We start from the raw sequence: 11,615 nt of genomic DNA on the forward strand, positions 1-11,615 counted from the left end.
TTTTCCAGGTGTTGTGTGTCTCAGTTCCCCTGGCTAGGAAAAGGGATTCCCTTCCCCCTTGCACTTCCCAGGTGAGGCGATGCCTCGCCCTGCTTCAGCTCTCGCTGGTCAGGCTGCAGCAGCTGACCAGCACCGATTGTCCGGCACTCCCTAGTGAGATGTCCCCAGTACCTCAGTTGAAAATGCAGAAATCACCGGTCTTCTGTGTCGCTCGCACTGGAAGTTGGAGACTGGAGCTGTTCCTATTCGGCCATCTTCCAGAAGGGATCCAGCATATTATAACTCAATCCTCACACTAACCCTAAAGAGATTACTATTGTGCCTGTTTACATACAGCACAGAGGTTGAGTTATTTGCCTACAACACAGAGGTTAAGAAGTGTCCCAAGGACAGATAGCTTGTTGGTGAACCAGAGTCTACACTCTTAAATCACCATTTCACATTAACTCTCGGGAAGGCAGCATCATCAGGAAAGAGCTTTGGGTGTGAGAGATTAATGAAATGTGGGAGACGATGAATATTCACATTCCAGAAAATCCTAGAGAGACACATCACATTAAAGTATGTCCTTTAAAACCAGTTTATGCCAGTTACAAGTGGACATGTATACTAAGAGCCAGGAAATTAGTAACTATTATGAAAAGCTTAAGTCCAAGTTGACAGAGCTTCTTGCCACACAGCCAAGAGCACAGTCTAACATGAAATGTGCCTGGTGCTATGTTTTACCTACTCCAGGATTCTCTCCAGGTTCTGTTAATCTGTATGTTATCCTTAAATTTTCCCATGACTTGGACTATCCTTCCTAGTTATTAAGGATTGATAACTTGGCTCCCTGTTTATCTAAAGATGGGCTCGGTTTTTCTCATGGGTTCTACCCAATGGAAGGTCCCTATATTTAACCCACTGTAGTCCATGGTCCTTCCCTCTCCATCCCAGACTTCCAGGACCCCAGCCAAGTTGCCGATCTTCAGATTTCCTTTTAGCTAAGATGAGACAAAGAATGCCACCAGATTTTCTTCTATATACATCAGAATACAAAGTGCTGGAGTGGGTGTCTCCAAAGATTCTTTCTTGCTCTAATGATGAACACTTTGTTTTCTCTTTTAGTGTGCAAATGGTTCCATAATTTAAGTTAATAGTGTTTATGACAATATGCAATAAATACCATAAAAAGTATAAGTCATTCTGGGTGTGTTAGCTCATTAAAACAAATGCTTGCTAGATTCCGTAGTAAGCTTTAGAAACATGGTGCTAACTCATGTAAATTGCCATGACAAATGTGCTTTAGGACCAATAAAGTGTGCACTGACTCATTAATAGTCAAACTCAACATCTCCCTGTTGGTTCCCAAGAAAAGTCAAGTGGAGATCGGTGGAAGAGAAATTGCTGCCTGAATTCTGCCAACCTTCAGGCATTCTGATTAGCATGTGTGATTTGGCGCCTGTCTCTTGTGACACTGTGCACTTGCTATATCACCCTTGTGTTTTTGATCCTGCAAGGTCTGGAAAAGCCTCATAGCTCAACACATTCTTTCTGCCAGTGCCTGATGTGGAGTCTTTGGATTTATGTAGACTCCCCAGGCTCCTTCTGCATCAAAAAAAAAAAAAAAAAAAAAAAAAAAGCTTTAAGGGGCTCAGAAGGGGGTTCTCAGATTAAACTCCACACAGGTGAGTGGAAATGGAACCAGTCCAAGTGGTAAACAAGCATTTCTCCTGCCTCAGAAGCACCTAGGAACTACAAGCATAAATATGCAATAAAGCTGCACTGAGGGGAGGTAAGCTCATGTTTTATAATGCATTTCTGTCTTACACAACATCTGAGATTCCAGGAACAGTCCAGATTGTGGCTGTTTGGGTTTTGCTAGGAAGAAAGCATCGTTTTTGTTACTTAGTAAAAGTATGATTGGGAGTTACAGGAATGACTGTGGAAGAGGTTGAGTATGTTGAAAAATACCTTTGTTGTTCCTTTTGCTGTCAAGCTTTGCTATTTAATTTCACATTATACAAACTGCTTAAAAACGAAGGATTAAAAGGTTCATTCAACAGAGTCCTATGATCATGAAGTTCACAGGTCTCTAAACCTCAGTTGTCTGTGGATGGTCTCTAACCTTTTATGCTTTTACAGTTTACAGAGTTGACCTTCTCTATTGCATCTGATGTGGATGATGTGGTTATTGTCTCATATCTGCAAAGCACATTAAAGTTTAATGCACACGTTCATGAGATTTCTTTGATTGAATCCTCACCACTGGGAAAACACAGAGAAAGCATATTTCCCCTTTTACAAGTGAGAAAATATGAGACTCGGCGTAGCTAAGAAAATTGTCCAGTATCTTATAGCAAGTAAGTGACAGACATGGACACTAAATTCATTCCTTCTAATTTTAAAGTCTTATGCTTGACTCACTCCATTAAAGTAAGTGGTGGGAAGAGGGAAGTTTCCTCTTTCCTTTAGTACTTCCACCTCCTGTGTCCTCACCTTTCCTTGGGAGTAGATCTTGATGATCAGAATCTGCTCACGTTGCCTCTGGCTCATGTAAATTTGTCTTTACATCAGACAGATACATGCCAAATGACAGTACACAAACAACCAACTTTGATGCCTATTGGATGCAGAATTTGCCAGGTATCCGGGATAATAAAGGATCTATAAAATTGAATTAGTCCGTCAAAATAGTTTATCAAGTGCCTATTACATGCTAGACATATGGTATCTGTCTTTTAGAATGTTTGGAGAAAACAGACTTTTATAAATGTATTGATCCACTCATCTTTCCATTCAATCATTAATTAGCTTAAATCGTTTAATTGCTAAATCATATAATATAGTAGCCCCTCCAAAACAGATAAATAAAAGAAGAAAATTAAAAAAAACCTCATCAAAGGAAACAAAAAAAACCCTCTGGGCCAAATTTATTCAAATTAAGACTTAAGATTGTCTATTTGAAAGCATATCAGCTCCCTTTACATTTTCTCCATCCCAGTAGGAATCAACTACTCACTCAAGACATTTATATCCACAATGTAATGTTAAATTTATATAATGACCAGAGCTAGAATTGCCTTGGTTTATTGGACTGCTTTCCTTGCATGCTTTTCTCCTATAATTCATGCCAATGAGTATAACTTCCCTCCAGTATAATTCAATTTTTCTTTTCATTCCTAAAGTGCACAATCTAGACAAACAGGAAAAGCTTTGACAGTAACAATGAAAGGTTTTTTTTTTTAAAAAAAAGCTTTTTAAAATTTACTGTTATTTCCAGGTATAGCTATCAGCCTGTACTAGTATACCTATTTGATGTAATTGAATACTTAGAAAAAATAAAATATACTTCATAAAATGCTGGTGTAAAATCAACTGCAGCAAGCAGTTAAAAAAAATCCACCAGGATTTACTAGCATGGAATTTTTAAAAATTTATTCCGTTTTTTATTAGATTTATATTTCAATTTTATGCTTTAATTTCTTATTAAGAGACTGCATAAAAATAAGTATGCAAAGGTCTTTATTAAACAAATAGTGAACACAACTGTGTGAATGCATTATTGTAAAAATGAAATATTTGCCGAAAATCTAGGAGACAAATAGGAAGAGCTAACATTTACTGAGACCTTACTAATAACCAGGCATAAAATACACATGCATTATTAATCCTCTTACCTTCCCAACATTTTTGTTGTTTTGTTTTGAGACGGAGTTTTGCTCTTGTCGCCCAGGCTGGAGTGCAATGGCATGATCTCAGTTCACTGCAACCTCTGCCTGCCGGCAGTTCTCCTGCCTCAGCCTCCCGAGCAGCTGGGATAACAGGCCTCTGCCCCTACACCCAGCTAATTTTTGTATTTTTAGTAGAGATGGGGTTTCATCATGTTGGCCAGGCTGGTTTCGAACTCCTGACCTCAGATTATCCGCACACCTTGGCCTCCCAAAGTGCTGGGATTACAGGCGTGAGCCACTGTGCCCAGCCCAACTATTCTTTAAGACAGGCAGCACTGTTACCTCATTTTACAGCCTGACCATTTTGGCATATGGAAATTATGGAATTCCTGCCAGGGCACTGAGCTAGTCCGTGCCAGAGCAGAGATTTGGGAATTCAAAGCCAGCTTGTCTGAATCTGGCTGTTACTATTGTTATCAAGGAGTCTTGGGTCTGTTGAAATTCACCAATCACCTAATTTGGAAAAGGCACTTTCATTTCCCCTTCCCTTAGCTTCTTTCTTCAACAAAGAATGAAACATTTAGGGACTATTTAAAATACATTAGATACAAAACTAAGCTACTAGCTTCCTTGTATCTACAGAAGTGTTGAAACAGGTTTTTCAAGAAGGAGTGAGTGAAATGTGAGAGTTGATGGGACCCCTACACATGGCCAGGTTGAAAAACAAATAGAACAAAGTCAATTATTGGGCACAGAAGCAGCATATCTGTGCTCAAGTTAAATTAAAGTAATAAAGGATAGTAGAAAGTAGATGAAGTTTGAATTGAGGTACAGGTGGACTACAAAAGTAGTGTTGAAAGATAAACAGAAAAAAGAAAAAAGGCAGGTGGGTGAAGACAAGTGTACATATTGAAGAAGCTGAAAACAGTGGGTTAGTGGGTGTAAGGATTACATTCCTCTAGGAAGAATTGGACTAAGAGAGAAAGTTGTTAGCAGATAACCTTCTAATCCCCAATAGGAACTGGATTTCAACTCACCGTGACTTGGCTTCCATTGTTTGATGCAACAGGCCCCCTAAGAGCGGGTTCTCTCCTCCGGCATCTATCATTTTAAATTTCCTAAGAAATTATTTCCTGACTTCATTACTTGGCAGGTGTATTAGTTTCCTATTGCTCCTGTAATAAAGTATCACAAAATTTGTGGCCTAAAACTGTCTAAATTTATTGTTTCCCAGTTCTGGAGTCCAGAAGTCCAAGATCAAGGTGTTGGGAGGGCTGATTTCTTCTGCAGATTCTGAAGGAGAATCTGTTCCAGGCCTCTCTCCTAGTCTCTGGTGGCTGTAGACGAACGACCCTTGATATTCCTTGGTTTGTAGATGTATCACTCCAATCTCTGACTCTATCTTCACATGGCCTTCCCTCATTGTGTCTATATGTCTTTGTATATTCACATGATAGTATTCCTGTGTTTCTGTGTCTGTGTTCAAATTCTTCCCTTGTTAGGACACTAGTCATATTAAATTAATGCACAATGTAATGACCTCATATTAATTTAATCAAATCTGCAAAAACCCTATGTCCAAAGAAGATCACCTGTGCAGGTACTGCGGGTTAGGACTTCAACATGTGTTTTTGGGAGGACACGATTTGACTCCGGACAGTGGGGTGAGATCTGATGTTTTACTACCTGCTAGTTTTTCATATTTTATATCTGAGAAAACCAAGTCTTAAGATATTCAAACATCAGGTTTTATTGGCATGATTTGATCCCAGGCCCAAGTCCTAATGAAATTTTTCTTAGTATACCATTCTGGAAAACTTCTTTTTAGCTAACGCTCATGGGGTCCCCTAAAAAGTCATGGTAAAAGATGTGGTTTAGGGAATGGGGCTAAGGAAGGTGAGAGTTGGGGTAACAATTATCTCTATTGGTATCAATGGCACTTTATACCACCTGGTACCGAGTAGACACCCAATATCTGTTTCATCAATGCAGAAAATCACACAAAGCATCAAGGACACTGATAGCAATGAAGGACTGATTTTGATAATTCAAATATCTCACCAATAATTTTTGTGATCTCCTCCTGGTACACTGTATAGCACACTTATCTGAAAATTGGCTTCCAGTTTCAATTTCTCACTAGAGGTCTACCTTCACTTCACCACTTAATAGAAAGCTCTACAGGATGCCTTACTTTTCTGTTCTAAAGCACTATCTTTAGAACAGAAGCTACAGAATAAAAGAGATCTGGTGTCAAACCCCAGCCCATTTCCTTGTTGGCTTTGTGATCTCGGGTAACATATATTAATCTTTCTTAACCTCGGCTTCGTCATCTATAAAGTAAAGACAAAGATAGCACCTGCTAGGATTAAATGAGCAAATCTAATGTAAAGTGTTAGAGAATAAAACCTGGTCAACAGAATGTGGTATGTTGTTATCATCATAAGTATTCCATGTACTTGACTTGACACATTGTATGTGATTTTACACATAATGTTCATAATATTTTTTGAGGTAGGTGCTACTTTTATCCCCATTTTACAGACAGGAACTGACACAGAGGGGCTGAGGACCTAGGTTAAGCATTCATGGCTTCAGAGGAGTAGTGAAAGGAATGGGACAGGTTGGGTTTAGGCCTGTCTGACTCTAAAGACTTGTTTTTTAACCTCCTTATCCTAATATGTTGCATTATTTTAGGAAACCCAAAGAAATGTGTTTTGGTTTAACACCAGACAGAAAACAGTCGGAATTTAACTTCACAGTGTTTGTTCAGATACTGACTTCTCAGACACAAGTAGAATAAAAACAAACAAACAAACAAACAAACAAACAAACAAACAAACAAGCCTGCTTTTCCTTAGTAGGAAGTGAACACGGCTAGAAACCATCTGTATCTCACTCCTACCCCAGCTCAACCCCTTCCCCATGGCACTGTCAGGACTCTCATGGCCTCTCCTGGGTAAAACAATGGCCCTTTGGGTAACCACCAGCATGCAGGAACAGCAAGGTTCCAAATGGGATCCTGGCTAGTTTCAGTTACAAGGAGATTTTAAGCAATTCAACAAAGCATGATATACACACAGGGACCAAAAACAAGTGGGAAAAGTAGGGTGAAGAATCACTGGCAAGCGAGTTACCAAATATGAACACAAGGGATATGTAGAAACAGTTATCCAAATCCAAAAGGAGATTGACAAGCCAGACTATCAGGTGTTGATAAAAAGAAGGAGCTGCAGAAACAAGGAGGGACCTCTGGAGGAAAACATTTGTGAATGGCTTTGATTTAGTTCCCTTGGTGTCCCCTCTGCAGCTCTGTAAAGTAGCAGACCTCAGAGTTTAGAATCAGATACCAATGCGTCAAGGGCATTCACAGGAACCCCAGTTCCAGTAGCCAGCTGCTATGGTCTGAATGTCCCCCAAAACGTCTGTATCGGAAACTTATTCCCAATGCAACAGCATTGGGAGTTGGATCCTAATAAGAAGTTTTTATGTCATGAGGCCTCCTTCCTCATGAATAGATATTGCCACAGTAGAAAGTGTTCATGGGAGTGGGTTCACTCTCTCCTACTCTTCTGCCATACAAGGACATAATATTGGTCTCTGCCTGTCTTTTTACTTGGCACGTAAGCATGCAGCAAGAAGGCCCTCACCAGACACCAGACACCACAGATGCTGGTGCCTTGATCTTGGACTTTCCAGACTCCAGAACTGTGACAGATAAATCCCTTTTCTTTATAAAATTATGCAGTCCCCAGTCATCTGTTATGGCAGCCCAAAGCACACTATGACACCAGCTCTTCCCTACTCACTTGTCTGACCACCTCAGAGGGACAATCAACATGAGGTCAAATGCATTTACCTTGAGGATGCTACAAAACATAAACACTACCTACTGACATAGAATGTGTGAACCTACCTTCCCATAAGAAATTAAAGCATTTTGGTCTGCACTAAAAGTAGAATTCAATTATTATAGGAAGACCTACGATGAAGGAATAAAAGAAGAGGTATGTAATGAATACGAGTCACAAGAGTACATTGGTGAACTTGGTTTCAATTATCCCAAGCATCAAGAGAGATAGGGCTCTGAATTTTGTAAAAACTAGTTTATTGCACATTTTAATGGAGGAGGTGATAAAGGCTGTAAATGTTCTGCATACTTAGTACTACCTACTTTAAAAAAAGTTGAAATATAATTTTGTGTATTTAATATAGGTGGATGATTAAGTCAGGAAAAAATTTGAAAGAGGTTCTTTGATCTGCTTTTTCAGATTAAAGAGTTTGGTAAATCAGATGACTAAACAACCAACAACTTTAAACCCTCAACTAAAATTTTAGACTGTTATGGCAGAGATATGGATTCACCAAACTTGATGCTGTAAAATGACAACATATATTTCAATTCTGCTGATTGGTTTCAGAAAGTAAAGCCACTCAGGAGAAAGCTGGACATGAGGATTGAACAGATGGTGACTTGAGACTGTAGCCAATTCCCATTGCTAAACTACCCCGAAGTCAATGGAATCACAGCTGTCAAAGAATTGTAGAGCTATTCAGTGGAAATGAAAACCTAATTGCAGAAACAATTCATAGGTTTGATGGGCATGAATCACACCTTATGTTTTTGTGTCTGCCTTTAGGTTCCAACTCTATGGGTATATCTCAGTCATTTAGCATCTGCTCCATCTTTGAGACTAAGTTTCCAGAAGACCTGATTCAACCAGAAGCAAAAGACAATGGCCAAGAAGATGGCACAGCATAAGAATTTGGGAAATGGATAAAAACATCCCAGAGACATCCAACAATTAGTAACCATGTGAACAGATTCTGTAATATTGGGTCTATTGGGCTCTGCGGGAAGGTATTCCCTTTGGAAATGACTGAAATGGAGATTTTGAACCACTTTCAATGACACAAGTTTGGGGTTAACATGGAGAAGGTGCTTCACAGAATACACCACGTTTCAATAACTGTATTCTTATTGAATTGTTCAAAATTGGTCAGTGACTAATATTAGGCCTCTAAGAACAAAATTTATTAGCCTGTTTTTGTATTACTGCTACAAAATCCAATAGTTTAAATAGCTAGCTGAATACTTTTGACGTTAAGGAGCAAAATTCCGTGAAGATTTTAGATCAAGAGAGCTACCGCTGAGAATAAACAATGCAGATTTGTGGTAAAGTGCAACGAATTTGTTGAACTGCCAAGGCTCCTGATCATCACTGTTGAAAAAGTAATGCTGACTTCTATCTGAGCTTTCTCATTGCCTACTATTGAGAATGTCTGGATTATCCAGATGTTGCAACACAGTTGCGTTTTTGGCTTCACCACTCCCTCTGAGCTGTGATTCTGTTTTTTCTTATTGTTGATGTTCTTTGTTTTTAATATGAGGAAGATTTGTGTATTATACTTCAGTTTTAGTTTCCTTAATCACAGACTAGACAAAAGAAAATTGGCTTGGTTTCCATTAGGAAACCACTTAGAAGCCGTTATCAGAATCGTAGACATCACTGTGAACTATGTCCAGGTGTTGTCATGAAAGTATGACATCCTAGAGTGGAAAAGCAACCTGGGTTTCAGAGACTGTTTTACTCCTTTATCTGGATGTTGTTTTAGCTGCTATGGCTCCAACAGGGTGAACATAGCATTTTATTTAATCTAAATATCTTTCTTCTTTTTTTCTAAGTTGTGAAACGTCAATGACCACATTTCATCTCTAGCCTCTCGTGAGGTTTAAATTATACAAGGAAGAAATATTTACAACGTCAAATGCTGACGATTGTTGGGAGTCAGAAGTGATTGTTCAGAATCAGTTTTAATGACAAGTCAGAAATTAGATGAAGAGATGAAATGTCAAGCCCCCAACGTGTTCTGAAAAGTTAAATAACCATCTTACATCAGTTGGTACCTTTTTGAAAGGATCCAGGATGCATAAGTGATAAATTAATAAAAGCACTTTAAAAAATCAACAAAACATGGCAGGAAATGGAAGAAAAGAGAAGCAAGGGATGCATTCTAATACGTATTAAGAACAAGCCAAAGTGCAATATTTGCTTTAGGGTTTTACTGTTCATTGTATCAAAACTGTCACAGATTTTAGATTTTTTTTTTTAAATGGGGAAAGTGAATGAGGCAGGTAGATAAGTAGAAAAAGTTGTGTGAAACTCTTTGATACTGAAAATAAATAGTCGTACTTCTCTGTGACTGCAGTTAAACTTATTCAAAGCTCAGTGTCCTAGTGGAAGAGTGGAAGTGAACCTCACATAGTTGTTCAACTGTCCTTTGAGTAGGCAAAAATTTCCACACATCATGTTTATTGATCATGGTTTTTCTTTTCTTAGACTGTTATTTTAAGATCAGTATACACTTTGCCTCTTACCTCTACAAAAAGTGTAGGATCTCATGGTCCTGTGTATGTGCTCTGTAAAATCCATGATGAAGGAACCTTGTCTGTCTGTTACACAGCCCAACAGAGAATAGAACCTGACACAGTGGAGTAGCAAAAAGCATGTGTCAAATGAATGAATAAAGAATCAACTCCCTTTATTCTATTTTTTCTAACTTTTATCCTTCTCTTCTGTTTTCTACTTACTAGCATTTTATCTTGTTTGTTTTATATGTAATTTTGAAATCCACCTCAAATCAAAAGGACAGGGAAGGAAATTTCAGATTTCAGGTAGCTATAAGTAATACTCCCAAGAACCATTGAGGGTAAGATGCAGGAGAAAGTCTGGGGTAGAACATGACTTTAGGTTTATAATCAAATAGACTTGCTTGTATTTTACCCCCAAATTACACAGACTTATAAACCCAGCCATTGCCATAGATAGGCAGCCACAGGTTCCTCCTGGAAAGAGCTGAGCTGATCCTTTTTAATTACTTCTCACATGTTCACCTCTTAAATAAGCTACTTCTCTTCTGCTGGTGTAATGGCTAGTTTTATGTGTCAACTTGACTGGGATGTCCAGAAAGCTGATTAAACATTATTTCTGGGTACATCTGTGCAGGTGTTTCTGCAGAATGTTAGCATTTGAATCAGTAGATTAAGTAAAAAAGATCACCCTCTCCAATGTGCGTGGGCATCATTCAATTTCTTGAGGATCTAAATATCACAAATTCACTCTCTCTCTCTAAGCTGGGACATCTATCTTCTTCTGCTCTCGCACCTCAGTGCTCCTGGTTCTTGGGCCTTCAGACTCAGACTGAATTTTACCACTGGCTTTCAAGTTTCCCCATCTTGCAGATGACAGATCATGGAAGTCTTAGTCTTCCTAATCTTGCAAGTCAATTTCTATAATAAATCTTCTCTTACAGTTACATTCAATAAAATATTCTCTTATAGATATATGTGGAGTACTAATAACAAAAAGGATTCAGACTGATGGGAACACAGGAAAGCAAAAAGATAAAGGAGATAAGATATAAATCTGCCTTTATCATGGTCCAGGACTTAGAGCCCTCCAGCACAAATAACTCACAATCATCCTGCACCTGACTTATCACCAGACCGTCGGCTGATAGAAAAATACAAGTTAGCTCCCTCAACCTTGACATTATCAGTACTGCATATAGCCCTCTCCAGCACAAGCACCATCCTATAAAATTCCCAGCAAGCCTTTGTCTCCTCGCAGTCAGCTCCTCTCTTTCCTCCCTTGCTAGCCTGCCCCTTGCATCCTTGCAATGTATTTTCTCTATTGTTTTATTTTATTTTATTTTATTATTATACTTTAAGTTCTAGGGTACATGTGCATAACGTACAGGTTTGTTACATATGTATACTTGTGCCATGTTGGTGTGCTGCACCCATCAACTCGTCAGCATCAGGTATAACTCCCAATGCAATTCCTCCCCCCCCCACCCCCCATAATAGGCCCCAGTGTGTGATGTTCCCCTTCCCGAGACCAAGTAATCTCATTGTTCAGTTCCCACCTATGAGTGAGAACATGCGGTGTTTGGTTTTCT

At 38.9% G+C, this 11,615-nt stretch overlaps 1 long non-coding RNA gene across 1 annotated transcript in view; it reads left to right on the top strand.

Moving 5' to 3' along the window:
• Positions 1–8,568, top strand: part of LOC108542678 (uncharacterized) — a 32,611-nt gene extending 24,043 nt beyond the window's left edge. The window contains exon 4 of the long non-coding RNA XR_001889337.1: positions 8,294–8,568. This is a non-coding gene — a long non-coding RNA (uncharacterized LOC108542678). The remainder of the gene's footprint in view (positions 1–8,293) is intronic.
• The last annotated feature ends 3,047 nt before the right edge of the window (positions 8,569–11,615 follow it).

The sequence above is a fragment of the Rhinopithecus bieti genome, unplaced genomic scaffold (genome assembly GCF_001698545.2).
Source record: "Rhinopithecus bieti isolate Rb0 unplaced genomic scaffold, ASM169854v2 scaffold_21626, whole genome shotgun sequence".
In the NCBI taxonomy this organism is placed as follows: Eukaryota; Metazoa; Chordata; class Mammalia; order Primates; family Cercopithecidae; genus Rhinopithecus; species Rhinopithecus bieti.